This window comes from Vulpes lagopus, chromosome 3 (assembly GCF_018345385.1).
Source record: "Vulpes lagopus strain Blue_001 chromosome 3, ASM1834538v1, whole genome shotgun sequence".
Taxonomy (NCBI): domain Eukaryota; kingdom Metazoa; phylum Chordata; class Mammalia; order Carnivora; family Canidae; genus Vulpes; species Vulpes lagopus.
In genome coordinates, this window is record NC_054826.1 from 145046469 (window position 1) to 145062863 (window position 16395).

The 16395-nt window shown below is 39.5% G+C and overlaps 1 non-coding gene across 1 annotated transcript; it reads right to left on the reverse strand.

Annotated features, from left to right (window-relative positions):
* Nucleotides 1–7450: 7450 nt before the first annotated feature.
* Nucleotides 7451–7516, reverse strand: LOC121488532. Its single transcript, XR_005987146.1, has one exon. It is a non-coding gene; the product is annotated as a small nucleolar RNA SNORD58 (small nucleolar RNA).
* Nucleotides 7517–16395: the final 8879 nt, after the last annotated feature.

The following is a 16395-nucleotide window of genomic DNA, read 5'->3' on the forward strand; positions in this document are numbered from 1 at the left end:
TACATAAACAAAGTTCTGGAAGGAGACACAAGAAAGCCTCCATGGTTACCCAAGGGTAGGGAGAATAGAGAGGATGAGGGTAGGAATGCTTTCTGTGTCTTTTGAATATTTCACAAGTGCCTATACTTTCATAATTAAAGTTTTTTTTTTCCTGATATGAATTAATGCTGTATGCCTGTTGGGTGTGTGCTTTGAAATGGACCCAAAATAAAATCTGAGAAAAATCTTGGTCCTGCATTTTCTAGTATACCTCCATGCAAAAGTTTGGTGGCTTTCTATTTTGGCATACTGGTTAGAGGTTTTCCTTTCATAAAAGGTATCAATTCTATGTTGATTATGCTTAATTATACCATAGAACTTCTACACTTCAGAGTCTTCTCAGAAAATATAACCTTGAATTGCTTGGTGTTGAATTATTCACAAAAGTTTAGTTGTAAAAATCATGTTCAGGGAGTTTGGCCTAGTGGAAATGGACCCCTTCTCTAGATGTTCTAAATTTTGCAGATTTGGAGGTAGATCCTTTGAGAGATTTCTTGGCCTACATTGTCTCAACACCCCTTACCCTCACGACATGGCCTTTTTCTGACCTACATTTTGTCATTTTGCCTTGAGCGAACAGAGAGGTGTTTTAAGAAACAACTACAACTATCATTACATAAACTGTATGATTGTTATTGTGAACATTGTCTAGACATCACAACAATATAGAAAAAGCTGTGTTTCTTCCTGAGCATCTAGTCTTCTTTTTATCTTATGCTTTTCACACTGTAAATCTTATAGTAACTTTGTTTTCCCTTGGCCACTAGGAAACACTAAGCCAAATTTGTGTGTTTTTCAGCACCTATATGGAAGTTCAGAGATGAATTTTAGTACCTGGATATTATATATTATACTATATTATATATTATATTACTTTAATTTTAAACTCTAGATATTATATTTTTCTACCTCTTAACTTTTCCTTTGATCCCTTTCCTCATTTATGTTAGTATATTTTTGTTTTATTTTATGTATTTCTATAAAAGATTCTAAAGCTCCTCCCCCTCCTTTTTTTTTTTTTTTTTTGAATAAAGGTTGAGGGATCCACTTTCACTTTGGAGCATGTAATTTGCTAAACCTCTCGTGATTCAAACTAGGATTCCAAAGTTTTCTACAAGGTTTCTGGTTATACCATCTTAATGCCAGTGTCCTCAACATTAACATCAGACCCTGTTGTCACAATTCTAGAGTAATCATGAGTGTTGCAGACCCCTCCCTATGAAGTCAATATTGTCTAGATCAAGCTATTGTGTTTTGGTTAGTGAAAAAAAAAGTCATAAGACTTGAGCTCCAGACTCAGCTAATTTATTCATTTATCTAAAAATTTATTACTAGTTTACTACATCCCAGGCATGCAGTTAAGTTCTGTAGATACAATGGTAAGCAAAAAGCAGACATGCCCTCAAAGAACTTATAATCTAGAAGTGAAAAAAGACACTAATCATATTAATCCCACCTGTAATGTAATTACAGATCATGAACAGGTTTGGGGAGCATGTGATGTGGGATCAGAACTTGTCTTGGGAGTCCGGAAAGACTCGTTTGACTTGGTATCTGCAAGACAACTAGGAGTTTGGGAAGAGGATAAGGAGAGGCAAGAAGCATTTGGGGAAGTGAAAACAGAATGTGCATAAGCCATGTAGCAGGAGAGAGCACAGTGGAAGGGAGGAACTGAAAGAAGAACCCTGTGGCTAAATGCAAACATATGTGGGACAGTGGTGTGAGCTGAGGCCTATGGCAGTATGCAAGTGTAGCCTACTAAACCGCTGAACCGTTTTAAATAATGACTAACTGTGTAAGCTATGATAAATGATCCAACTTTTCTACACCTGTTTTCTTGGCTGTAGAACACTGATCCTTAAGTGCATGGTGATGCTAAGCTACCTACCAAGCTACGGTTAAAGTTACGGGGGGATTTAAAGCTAAACTTTCTCTAGGGGCCAACATACGGAAATTTCCATTTACCCAAGAGAAGAGCCATCTATTTTTTTTAAAGGCCCTTGGGGAGTTTTTTTGTTTTTTGTCTTTTAATCAAATTATACACTGTGAAAGAACAGTATCACATGTAAATAGGCTTGTGATGGATAGCCAAGAGAGAACAGTATACGTCCCACCCCCTCTTCAGATACCAAAACTTAACAGTTTTGTTAATGTTCACAGAAAACTTACAATATGCAAGACACTTTCAGCTATGTTATTTTGTTTAATCTACACAAGAAGCCTATGGCTTAAGTATCATTTTTAATCTTTCAGAGATGAGAACACTAGTGACCAGAGAGATTAGGTAACGTATTCAAAAACATAGAGCTAGAAAATTATAGAGCTGGAATTCAAACTCAGTCTGATCCAAACTCACAAAACTATCATTCACCACAGGGACCTCAACAAGACTAGATCGGTTCCAGAGTTGCCTGTCAGACCTTGTTTTGACAATGAGCCGGGAAAGGAAAAACTGGATCCACTAGTTCTCATTCCATGAAGCTAATGTAAAAAAAAAAAAAATCCTATCTTCTGAGGAAATGCCCTCAACTTCTGCTATCAACCCCCCTCAGGTAAGGCATGACCAGAAAGTCAGTTATCTGTCAAAGCAGTTCCTCTGTCTCTTATCTGCTGGGCATTTGTTCCAAGACCCCAGTGGATACCACAGATAGTACCAAATCCTATATATACTATGTTTTCCCTATGCACATCCACCTATAATAAAGTTTAATATATCAGTGAGGCACAGTAAGATATTAAAAACAATAATAAAATAGAACAATTATAACAATATATTGTAAAAAAAAGTTATATGTATGTGGTCTCTCTCTCTCTAAGTATCTTATTGTGCTATACTCACCCTACTTATGATGTTGTGAGATAATCAAATGTCTGTGTGATGAGATGAAGTAAGATGAATAATACAGGCACGGTGATGTAGTATTAGGCTACTATTAATCTTCTGAGAATATGTCAGAAGAAAGATTGTTTCTGGACTGTGGTTGACCGTGGGTAACTGAAACTGTGGGAAGCGAAACCACAAATGAGGGGGGATGGTCCCCCAGCTTAAAAGAAGGAAATGAAATAGATAAACCCTTCTGCCAATAAAGATAAAAGATTCTGTTTCCCCAATTGGCCCTGACAGGGAGTGGGTTCTGCAAGACCCGTACTTTATGAAGAGAAGGGAAATGTCACCAGACTTTCATATCTGTAGAACTTGGCTAGCATTCTGTAAAGAAGGGGAATATAACATGGTACCAGCTGTCAATGCTTCTGTTTTAATAACAAAACTACCTTTGGAACAAAGTCAGTCAGACCCACACTGGGATGGAATAGGATGTCCTAGACACGAGTTCTAACTTGGTGTAGGATTATTAAGAAGCAAGTGCTACAATCCTGCTGAGTCAATGGACAGAATCTATTTTCAGTTCTCAACTTGTCCTGAGATGCTGTAAATTTCTTGCCAAGACTTGAATCAGTACAGCATCTGTGAGAACTGATTAAGAATGCCACATCACCTTAGGAAGAGAGCAAGAGTGCTGTGAATTCATATTTGGATAAAAGTGTCCCAAAGTGAAGAAAATTAGCCAGGTATTTAGTCAGTCAAATCTTTTGTTAATAAAAGGAAAAAAAGGAGGACCTGCTCTGGTTGGCCCAATTCCATATTCCCTGAGCAACTAATTTCCTTTTTACCTACTTCTCCTGATAGTACCAAGCTAGATACCATTTGGCCCAAGAATCAAGGTTTCCTTATAGACTTCTTTACCTAGGTATTTGGCTCTGTCATCCAGACCTCTTGTAGAGGATGTACTCTTGCATTCTTTTTTTTTTTTTTTTTTTTAAGATTTTATGTATTTATTTGACAGGCGGAGGAGAGAGCACAAGCAGGGGGAGGGGCAGAGGGAGAAGCAGGCTCCCTGCTGATCAGTGCTTGGGTGGGGGTGGGGGGCTCAGTGCTTGGGTGGGGGTGGGGGGGCTCAATCCTAGGGCCCTGGGGCCATGACCTAAGCCAAAGGCAGAGGCTTAACCAACTAAGTCACCCAGGCACTCCTGCTTTTGCATCCTGGGTTCCTATCTGCCTGGCTTTTGGCATTCCTGGTCTCTTAAAGCATTCTTTTGGAATTTCTGGTCAATTTGATGTCCTTGCCTGATTTCTGGCGCACTCTGATTTCTGCCTGTCTTTGGTTCTTGTGTACTGATATGTCTTGTCCTTTGGTTTCTGAGTACTTTTCAACTTCTGTTTTTCCATGCCTGCTCACCCATTGCCTAGCAGATAGCCACCTCCAACTTCCCTTACCTGTTTGATTTTTTTTAACCCATTTTTGCAAAGCACCACCATTGTTCACAATCCAGAACTGACATTTTTAGAGCTTTAGGTGGAGCAATCAAGAGGAAATACCCTTTTGGAAAAAGGAAATGCAGGATTGGAATGTAGGGCTACTAGCCTCCTTTAGATCTGAATCTCAGGAAGGCAATACTAGGGAGCATAAAGTTAAAAAGATCTGAATCCAAAAAAGAGATATGTATTCCTGGTAATATAGGCAATAAAATAATAATCACCTAAGGAGAACTTAAAATAAGAACCCTGAAAGATCATTAATTCTTAGTAACATTCTATTTTTCATATCAAGAAAATTTTGTTCCTTTGAACTACTTTTAGCCTATTACCAAATGTTGAATATGTGAATTTAGAATTTTTTAATGGGTAAATATCTTAACATCCACAGACACTTATGCTAATGTCGTTTTAGGGTACCAAATTTGAAGCTAGTATTTAATTTCAAATCTAATTGAATTGTGCTATTTTCATAGGAATACACAGGCTCCTTTTGAAAAGTTTAATTTTAGGTTGTAGGAATTCAAAAGAGTTAGCTCTTAAGGTACACATGCCGCATGCCATTCCATATCATCGATATATTTTTCTTATAAACAAAGGGGCAACTCACTCTTGTTCCCTCAAAAATTATAAGTTACGTGACTCTAGAATGTTACATTTGGAATTTTCCTTAGAATCAGAAAAACAAATTCAGTCATTTCTATGTTTTCCAGAATAGCATAACCTTTGTTTTATTTTAAAATGAACCAAGCAAAGCAGCAGAAATATGTAGGGACTCAGAGAGCCCGTGGTATAATTCTGGCTGTGCACCTTTATAGCATGACCTTGGGCAAATTACTCAACATCTCCTTACCTGAGAAAGATTGTTAACCAATTCTGGCCCCACGGTCTATGACTTAGGGTCAAGTCATCCTTGTACTTGTTTTACCCTGACAATATGCTAGACTTTAGCTCTCTTCATGTGTCCCTACTCTTATAATTAAGCCTCTGCTGTGGTCTCTGTTCCACAATTTATCTTCCAGTTGCCTGCCCAGCATAGTTATTACTTTTAGGTTGCAGCCCTGCCCTGTACACAGGTTATAGAACCTGGCAGTATTTGGACAAATCTTCCAGTGACCCCCTCCAGTCTTCTGGTCTGAATCCCAGAGAACTATGTCCCTCTGAGTTATTTGATTTTGTGTCAACTTAACTCTGTGTCAACTTGGCTGTGTATTCAACTGCTGCCTCAGGCCATCCACTGACAACTGCTTTTATGAACTATGGCCTGATATCTTGAAATATTTTGAACACTTGTTAACATGTCAGTATCCCCAAGATCCAATCCTCAAGTTCCAATCCATATCCCAGTGGATATGTTCAAGACTGGTTCTTTTCCCTTCTCTGGTACTAGTGGGCCATACCCAGCCTACTCCCAAGATGCCAGATAAGTGGTTCTATAAGGTATAATCCTATAGCTTCAAGAAATTGTTAAACTGTGTTCATTATAATCTGTTTAATAAGACAGGGACAAAAGTGACATAGTTCAAAAGATCTCTATTAATGTAACAGTGGTCAAAACTTTTACAGGAGTTGTACTTAAGGGACTAGTTTCGTTTACTTTTTTTACTTTTAAAGATTTCATTTATTTTTTCATGAGAGACACACAGAGAGGCAGAGACACAGGCAAAGGGAAAAGCAGGCTGCCTATGAGGACCCTGATATGGAACTCTACGCCAGGACCCCAGGGATCACGACCTGAGCCAAAGGCAGATGCTCAACCACTGAGCCACCCAGGTGCCCCTAGTTTTGTTTACTAAGAAAATTAATTTGTGGGGTGCCTGGGTGATTCAATCGGTTAAGCAGCTGACTCTTGATTTCAGCTCAGGTCATGATCTCAAGGTTGCAGGATGGAGCCCCCTGCGTGGAACTTTCTGTGCTCAGCAGGGAGACTGCTTGAGATTCTCTCTCTCCCTCTTCTTCCTCTTCTGCCCCTCCCCCCTAAAATAAATAAATAAATCTTAAAAAAACAAATAAAATTAATTTGTGTGGAAAAACTCATTTCCCTAAAACTCAGAAATGGATTTTTACCTAAAGCTTTTGAGGAAGGATTGTTGAAGATGTTTGTGTTCCATGAATTTGTTCAATAATAAATTTCACAGGAATGGCTGTGAATTTACCTATTTACCCAGTCATGCTTTCGAAGTGAAAAACTCCTTCTATTGTTTTTTTTTTTTTTTTTTTTACTTAAAAAAAAAAAGTGATAGCACGTGGTTTTCCAGCATGGCATTTTAGGCATCTATGTGTGTGTGTAGCACTTAGTCTGTGTGAGGTATTATGCTAAGAACTTTATAACATATAGTCTAATTTAATTGTCACATAGGTTTATTAACCTACTACTAAAGATGAAATTGAAGCATGGAGATTTTAAGTAACTTGCCCAAGGAGGTCATACAGCAAGAAAGTGACAGAACCAGTCAAACAGAATCTCCAGATAGCCCCTAATCACTACATGGAAACAAGAAACACTAAAGAAAACGAGGAGAAAAAAAAATTGGGAAAAGATAAGGAATATACTTCACAAGAAGTATGAACACTTACTACATTTTCTGAATTGGTTGGTTCTGACTGGATTTTACTAGGGGTAATCAGCGAGGAAACATCTGGGTCTCCTAAGATCTTTGCTGTCATCTGAGAGAATTGGATGTTTCCTGGATTTGGATGGTTATTCCTGTGCTCAAGAGAACTGGGAAATATTTAGGGCTGGTCTTCAGAAGGAAGATAACACTACAAATCACCCTAATAAACAGTGCTCTGGAACTGTGCTAACAGGTCAACTCTAGCTGCATTAAGTCTCTATGCAATTTCCCCCTTCTGTAGAGAGCATGGCATATCCTGGCATAACCTTATGCACAAAATAGGGAAACCAGATTGTGGAATGGTATTTGAATGTTAGGACATTAACAGTTATTCTAAAGGAGACCCTGAGACTATAGCCAGAGGCTGAAAATATTCTCAGTCTCAGGACAAGTTGATACCCTGCTGAAGACCACAACCCACCATAACAAAATAAACCCTTCAATAACTTCCATGTGACGAGTTTTGTTTTTCCTTCCAGCAGCTTCTTAAAGAATAGTTGTTTTCATGATTAATCCAAAGGTGTTCTAAGAAATGCCACCATCGCAGGCGTGTGACAAGTTTTGTATGATAATTTCTGACTTGCTTGCTATAGTCATTGTGAATTCTTGAGAATTCTTCTATTGATAGAAGTCTTTTAGTGCCATGTTTTCATTGGGGGAATTTCAGTTTCCAGAATCATAGTGTTATGCCTCAAGTCAGACAAAATCCTAGCACCAAATTATAAGCTGTTCCTTTTCTTGAGGAACTATTCCAAAAAACCCACAATATTTCTTCAGGGAATGTATCAATAAGAATAAGAAATGGAACATAGATTGTCATTCATGATTCTGTTTCAGATTTTGAATGTTGCTTTTAAGTTAAAAACATCTTTAAAACATATTCTGTTTTTACATTTTTTTTTGTCCTCTTGGCAGCCTCATTTATTCATTCATTCTTTTAGCAAATATTTACAGATTACCATCTATATGCCAGGTGCTGTGCTAGGTATTAAGAACACAACAATGAACCAGAATTTGCTGTCAAATTATAATCATTCCATTAAATTAAATTAAATTAAATTAATATTAATATTAATATTAATAAACAGATACACAAAATGCCTGCCCTACTTCATATTAAATTTCTTATGTTCTACACTCCTAACATCATTTTATAATATTTTATAATATAATATTTATCACACACAATAGTGGTGTGATATCAATGGAAAATTAAAGAATCATTGTATTTTTAAAAATCAATATCCAATTGGCCTTTTCATAGAAGATAAATGAGTGCCTTATCTCTTGTTTCAGTTTTCTGTCTTTCCTTCCTTCTTTCTTTCTATTAAATTTTTAATTTTAATGCCCTGTCTCCCATTTTAGTCATGTTCTCCTAAGTTACAACAGACTTCATTTTTCCTGAAATGCAAATTCAGTCATCACCTTGCCTTAGCATTCTAGTGGATGGTGGTGACTGAATTTGTGCCCCAGGAAACAGTGTAAATAAATACACTATTTATCTATTCTGTTCTCTGAGGAATTTCACATAAAACAAGCGTTCTTTTTAATTTTTATTTTTAAAAAAGATTTTATTTATTTATTTGAAGAGAGAGAGAAAACACGAGTTGGTGGAACTGCAAAGAGAGAGGGAAAAGCAGGCTCTCCACTGAGCAGGGAGCCCAATGCGGGGCTGGATCCCAAGACCCTGAGATCATGAGGGCTGTAAGGCAGACCCTTAACTAGCTTACCCAGGCCCCCCAGGGGTTCTCTTTTAATTGAATCACTAATTCAGAGCCTCATCTCCTCCCTTCTATTTTCTCCACTAGTTCCTTTCCTGCTTTCCCTTCTGAAGCTTCAAAGAAACTCCTGATTGTGTCTACTTTTCCAAATCACTCACAAGGAGGTTAATTCAGAGGTCATAAAGTCAGATGCCTGTAGGGACCAGCCTGGAAAGAGAAATAAGTGCTGGAGACTGAGGCAGAAAAGTTAAGGAGTTAGGGGGGACTCCAGCAAACCGTAGAGCGCAGGCCCAGAAAAGAGGAGGATGCTGTACTCAGTGTCAACTCATTGTTGGGTGAATGGAACACTGAGTTAGCTGATCATCCCATTTTCAAAAGAGTTAGAAATCTGGATCTTTATGTAAAATGTCCCAATCTGTAAATGTTGAACCACTCAAAGGAAACATGCCTACCCAGAACTGCCATTTGCAATCTTGGCTCTTATTGGTGTTGAATTTGAAAAACTAAAAGCACCAGAGGTTTTTGAAATGTCCTTGAAGAATATGAGTTGAATTTGTGACCCAACTCTTACACTCAAGGGAAAAAGAAAAGGAAAAGTTCTTATCAGGGGTGTGATTGGATATTGGTCTAATTAGTACATTTTCGTTAATCTAATCAGTGCATTGCCATTTTACAGTTTTAAAAAATGTAATAAAGCAATCCATCTTTTATGTAAGAAAAGGAAAGGTGAGATACATATTCAACTTAAAAAACATATTCAGTTTTGTTTTTATTTATATGAAGGAACACTGGCACTGAAAGAACGCATTAAAAATTAATGAGTGATTATCTTTGTAGGGTAGGGATAAGGTAGAGAGGCATGAGTGTGGGAATAAGACTTTTCAATCTACACTTTTATTTAGTTTTTATTTTTGAAACAAGTGAGAATATTATATATTCAAAAATCAAATTTTTAAAAATGAAAATAAATGGCATTAACATGCCAAATTACTTTTTATTGCAGGCAAGCATGACAGATGACAGGTTGAAAAAGAAATTAGAATGCATAAAAATAGATAACAGAACAAAATTATTTAAGGTAAATGTAATTATAAACGCTAAAGAAGAAGCAAAAGGAATAATGTTTCAATGAGGATAGCTAAAGACATTTTTTAATTTACTCTTTAAATGATATCAAACTGCTGTGGTATTTATAGCCCACTGAACATACTTAAGACTTATTTTTTTTTTTTTTTTTTTTTAAAGGTAGAGTGTTCTTTTCTTTTTTTTTTTTTTTTTTTTTTTTTTATTTTTATTTATTTATGATAGTCACAGAGAGAGAGAGAGGCAGAGACAAAGGCGGAGGGAGAAGCAGGCTCCATGCACCGGGAGCCTGATATGGGATTCGATCCCGGGTCTCCAGGATCGCGCCCTGGGCCAAAGGCAGGCGCCAAACCGCTGCGCCACCCAGGGATCCCAAGACTTATTTTTTTTAAAGATTTTATTCATTTATTCATGAGACACACACACACATACACACACACACACAGAGGCAGAGACACAGGCAGAGGGAAAAGCAGGCTCCATGCAAGGAGTCTGACGCAGGACTCCATCCCGGGCCTCCAGGATCACGCCCTGGGCCAAAGGCAGGCGCCAAACTGCTGAGCCACCCAGGGATCCCCAAGGCTTATTTTTTAAAGATTTTATTTATTTATTTATTTATTTATTTATTTATTTATTTATTTATTTATTTATGACACAGAGAAAGGCAGAGACACAGGCAGAGGAAGAAGCAGGCTCCATGCAGGGAGCCTGACGTGGGACATGGGACTCGATCCTGGGTCTCCAGGATCATGACCTGGACCAAAGGTGGCGCTAAACCGCTGAGCCACTGGGGCTGCCCCCCAAGACTTATTTTTTAAATGCCAATATTTACAACGTAATATTGAAATGCTTCCTTTACAATTGTTTTATTTTATGGTAAAAATTTTGGACATCGATATAAAAATGAGAAGGGGATAGATGTATTTTTCAAAATTCTTTTGTGAGTATATAACCAAAAACGTTCAAAGACTGCTGATCTTTATGTTCCTATACAGTTGACTCTTGAATTACATAGGGACTAGGGGTGTCAACGCCCCAGCACATAGTTGAAAATCTGCATAATTTTGACTCTCCAAAAACTCAATAGCCTACTATTGACTGGAAGCCTTACCTATAACATAAATAATGATTAACACATATTTTGTATATGTATTATATGCTATATTCTTACAATAAGCTAGAGAAAAACAAGTGTCACTAAGAAAATCATAAGGAAGAGAAAATACATTTAAAGTACTGTAGAACATCTGCATATAAGAGATCTGCAAAGTTCAAACTTATGCTGTTCAAGGGTCACTTCTACTTGAATTACTGGAGTCGTTCCTTGGTCCATGGAAGGCCAAAGTTAACATTACACGATGACAAATTAGCACCTCTGAACAGAATCATATGGATTAGTTTTGGATTAGTTAGCGTTTACTCAGAAAACCAGAAAACCTTTAAGTTCTTTCTATAAGGATGAACACCAGGTAAATTTATAAGGTAAGTCCAATATGCAAGCTCAAGAATTTGCAGGGCTAACATGGTAAGAGTACAAAGGAGGTGTACTCTACCAAGTTAAGAGGTAGAAATTTTCTTACTCAAATTTGCTATAGTCCAACCTGCTTGGGCCCATCTTGGGACACATACAGGTGGATTTAAAACCAAAAGTACAAGTCTAAAATTAAAAAAAAAAAAAAAAGCAAAACAAAAAAACAAAAGTACAAGTCTAGTTGTATGAGGGATCATCAAACCCACCTATAATGAGGCTCACAGTGTGGACCTTGGGAAATTGCTCTAGCCCATTTCTCTTTCAGGTTCTTGGAACATATGATGACAAGGAAAACAACCCAAGTTTGAAATGAAAATGATCTAAACTGGGGCACCTGAGTGGCTCAGTGATTGAGCATCTGACTTCGGCTCGGGATGTAATTCTGGGGTCCGGGTTTGAGTCCCACACTGGGCTCCTTGCAGGGCCCTCTGCCTATGTTCCTGCCTCTCTCTGTTGTGTCTCTCATGAATGAATAAATAAAATTAAAAAAAAAAAAAAGAAAATGATCTAATTTTTTCTTTCCTAATAAGAAAATATTAACTTAAGCTTTGTTGACTCTAAATAAAAGCTGAGTAATTGTTTCTTCTCATTTGGTTGAACCTTTGTCCTTGTTATTCCTGTTTATTATATCTCTTACCAGGGAAAATTGAAGACTCCCAGGTCACCCTTCATCTATCACCCACTGGCCCAGTCAAAGCTCTTCATATGACCTGTTTTGAATCCTTTTCTGGCCACTCCTCAAATTCTGAGACTATTCCACTGTGTCCTCTGGAATTCATGGTCCATCACCAGCAAAATCCTCTGTATCCTCACTCTCTTCTCTGAATATTTCCTTCACCTTGTTCTAAAGCAAGCCTGGCTCATCTTCTGTAGATGCAATTGTCCCAGCAGCCTTTCCAGAGACCTCATACCACTGGACTTGGAGGTGGGCTAAGAATCTTCCTTGCTGTTCATTGCTTCTTTCAGACTGTTCTTCCTCTTCCTTTTCTAATTTCTTCCCCTGCTCAGTATTTGCTTTGTTTTTTAACTCATGTCCTCTGGTGTTGTCACTCTTGTCATTGTGGTAGTCACCTACTCACTCATAATCACTCTGCCTGATTTTCCCAGGGCTACTGGCATCCTCTCTAGCATCTCTCCTAATTCTAAGTCCTATTTTCAATACATACATACATAATCCTTACGGCACTCTCCTTGACTCTTTTCCAATGACACTGTATCCACACTTCTTAGGCATTCACTGCCATTGTTGTATTTCACTCTAGACTTCAACACTTCTCCATAATCTTGTTTTCATGCACCCCACTCTAATGACCATATTGCTGTGGTCACTCTGCAGAAGTAGGATGGACTCCTCTACCCCAAATTTTGTTTGAATGTCAAGACTAACGACGCCACACATGTACCAGAGAGTATGCAAAGTTGTATGGGGCACCTACCTGGATCCGTTGTGGAGTTTGTGGCTCTTGGTTTCAGAGTTGTGAATTTGAGCCCCATGTTGGGTGTAGAGATTACTTAAAAATAAAATCTTTAAAAAAAAGTTTTAACATTCACAAAAAGTAGCTTTCTGTGGAAAGCAGGGCAGGCTCCTAAGCTGATACAAATATGGGCTGAGGGAACAGAGAAAGAGACTATCTTAGGGTTTTATGGTGATTGAGGGGTGGGACCAGGATGAAGGTTCCCTCAAGTGGGGTGAGTGTTCCATGGTTTGAATTTTCCACCAGCACCAAAGGAGCCATCTTATCAGTTTTCTCAGATGTGGGGCAGAGGGAAAAGAGGAGAGGTGGGGCTTGAAAGCTGCCAATGAATATTTAAAAAGTGGAGTCAGACTCTTCATTATACATCTATCTTTCCAGATCATTCCCCTTTATTCTCTGACTCCTACAGTCTCTCAAACCCACAAAATCTTGGAATTCATTGATCCTACCACCTTTCTCTGTCCTTAATCTCTCCATATTCATTCTTCCTTCATCCTAAACTCCATGGAGAATCATAATCACTCCCTTACTTATATTCTCAACTTCCTTGCTCTTCTTTCCTTGGTAAACCTGATTAAAAAGAATTCTAAGCCTACTCTGAACCTGCATCCTGGTAGCTAATTATTATTGGACCAAAAAAAAAAAAAAAAAAAAAGCACAATCACACTGACTTATCTCACTTACCTTCATGATCCTGAACTCAAGTGGGTCCTTTATGGCACTCAGAATTTTTCCTTAGTTCATTCATCTTCCCATTCTCCTCGATAACTACTTCACATCTTCTCTTTTCTCTTCAAAGCTCTGTTATCTTCTGCACCTCTCTATTTTTTTAAAAAGATTTTATGTACTCATGAGAGACACGGAGAGTGATACACTATCTTCACTCCACTTCCAGGCATCTCTTGGCTTTCCTCCTTCACTGGCTGCTCCTTCTCAATCTCCTTTGCTAGCTTCATCCTTGGTTCTCTCCTATTTAAACGGACATAGGCAGAGGGAAAAGCAGGCTCCATGCAGGGAGCCTGATGTGGGACTCAATTCCGGGACTCCAGGATCACACTCTAAGTGTGAAGGCAGACACTCAACCACTTAAGCCACCCCAGTGCCCCTGCACCTCTCTATTGATGACCTTACTTCATCTCTGAGAAAAATGAAATGATCAGAAGAGAACTTCCACAGATTCCCACAACCCCTCCTATCCACCTGCTTGCCTGTTCCCATAGAAGAGCCTACACTCCTGTCAACTGAAGATCCTTTCACTTGTGTGCTAGATTCCAAACTCTCTCCCACTCAGTGACACTGCTTCAGCAATTCTTTTTTTCTTTTTAAGATAAGGGTTTTTTAAAAAAAGATTTTATTTATTCATGAGAGACACAGAGAAAGGCAGAGACACAGAAAGAGGGAGAAGAAGGCTCCCTGCAAGGGGCCTGATGTGGATTTGATCCTGGACCTGGGGATCACACCGTGAGCTGAAGGCAGATGCTGAACCGCTGAGCTACCCAGGTGTCCCAGCAATTTTCTCTTCTTGATGCTACATTAATTTTTCATCTTCCAGATCTTTTCCAGATCATTCTGCTCAAAACCAAGTTTTTCTCCCAATTTGTCAATCTGCTTTTGACTCCACTTCCACCACCAGTTACTGCTCATTTTTGGGCTCCCCTTTAGAAAGAACTTCTCAAAAGAATTGTATTAGATATCCTAATCCCCTCCCCCCATTTTTTTCTTAAACCCACATGGATCAAATTTTCTCCCATTGCTCCACTGAAGTGTTACCATTAGCTTCCATGGTACTAAATCCAAAGGTTAGTTCTCAGTCCTTACATATAAGCATTCACCTCTCCTTGATACACTATCTTCACTCCACTTCCAGGCATCTCTTGGCTTTCCTCCTTCACTGGCTGCTCCTTCTCAATCTCCTTTGCTAGCTTCATCCTTGGTTCTCTCCTATTTACACTCACTCCTTTGGTGATATTGTCGTTTCTTGACTGTAAATATCATCTAAATGTTAGTATCACTCAAATATCTCTGGCTTGACCCTCTCTTTTGAACCCCAGACTCAAATACACAACTACCTACTCAAGATCTTCACTTGGATTTCTAACAGACCTCAAATGTCAGATGTTCAAACTGAACCCTGATCTTTCTCCTCAAACCTATACTACCTGTAGTTCCCTTCATCTTCACTAATTTTTCCTTTTTTTTCAAATCCCCTACCAGCTTTATTACCCTATTAGATTTCACTGGTCCTATTTATTATTTATTGCCTATTACCCCCACGTCGAAAAATGTAACATTCACAAGGGTTGAGATTTCTGTCTGTTTTGTTGGGCTTTATAACCCTAACAACTAGAACAACTCCTGGTGTCCGACTAATATTTATTGGATGAATGAATGAATGAATGAAACAAGTAGTATCCATTCTTACCTAACTAGCTGAGTTCTCTTAACCCAAACTGAAAATCAATGAAAAAAAAAAGAGGGGGATTTATCTGCAAGCAATAACCCTGATTTAAAATCTGTGTATAGGGATCCCTGGGTGGCGCAGCGGTTTGGCGCCTGCCTTTGGCCCAGGGCGCGATCCTGGAGACCCAGGATCGAATCCCACATCAGGCTCCCGGTGCATGGAGCCTGCTTCTCCCTCCGCCTGTGTCTCTGCCTCTCTCTCTCTCTCTCTCTGTGACTATCATAAATAAATAAAAAATTAAAAAAAAAAATAAAATCTGTGTATATAGGTTGGGGGAGGGGCCGGTGCGAAGGTGTGTTTTTTTTTTTTTTTTTTTTTTTCCCCAGATAAGCAAAAGCACCAGAACAAGGTTTAGGTGAAAACCACAGCGAGTGAGTAAAGGTTGATTTCTGGAGAAAACCCTTCTCGGCGTACTGAGCTAGCAGGAGGTCTAGCTGGCTCCCTAACCCGTGCTGGCATCGCGTGGAAAGGTGGCCCGTCGGGTGAGAACAAGCAGGAACGCATCTCCCTCCACTACAAGTCTCTCGGATCAACAGCTGTTCTCGCACTAGGGTGGCTCTTTTTTTCCCTTATTTGGACTTCACTGTCAAAAAGAAAGACACCACACCCTTCGTTATGCAGCCTTCACCGCGTAGCTGTGCCACGTCCCAGGTCTCCTGTCTTCGGGACTGCGTTTTTAATTCAGTAGTATTCTGGGGTTGGTTTTTTTTTTTTCCCCCTTTTGAGTCAGGGTTCCTGGGTGGGGCCAGAAAAACTCTTGAAGACGCTTGAAAACAATACAAACTGAAAAAGTCTGCATTTTTAAAAAGTACATCCAAAAAGAAAAAGAAAAAAAAGTTGAAGGCCGTTACGGGGCGGGACAGCTTCGGGGGGCAGTGCGAGCTCAGCGGCGGGGAGCCCGGCGCCCGCCCCGCAGCGGCTGCAGGGGGCGCCCCCGGCCCCCGAGCCCCGCCGCCGCGCGAGGGGCGGGTCGAGCCAGGGGCCACGCCACGAACCTCGAGCGTCCCCGAAATTTCCCTGCAGCCTGCCCGGGACGCGTCCCGAGTGAAGGCGCTCAGTCCGCACCGGGGTTGGCGGGAGGCGCGGCGAGGGCGGCGAGGGCGGCGAGGTCCGCAGGGTCCGCAGGGTCCGCAGGGTCCGCGCCTCGCCCCGCGG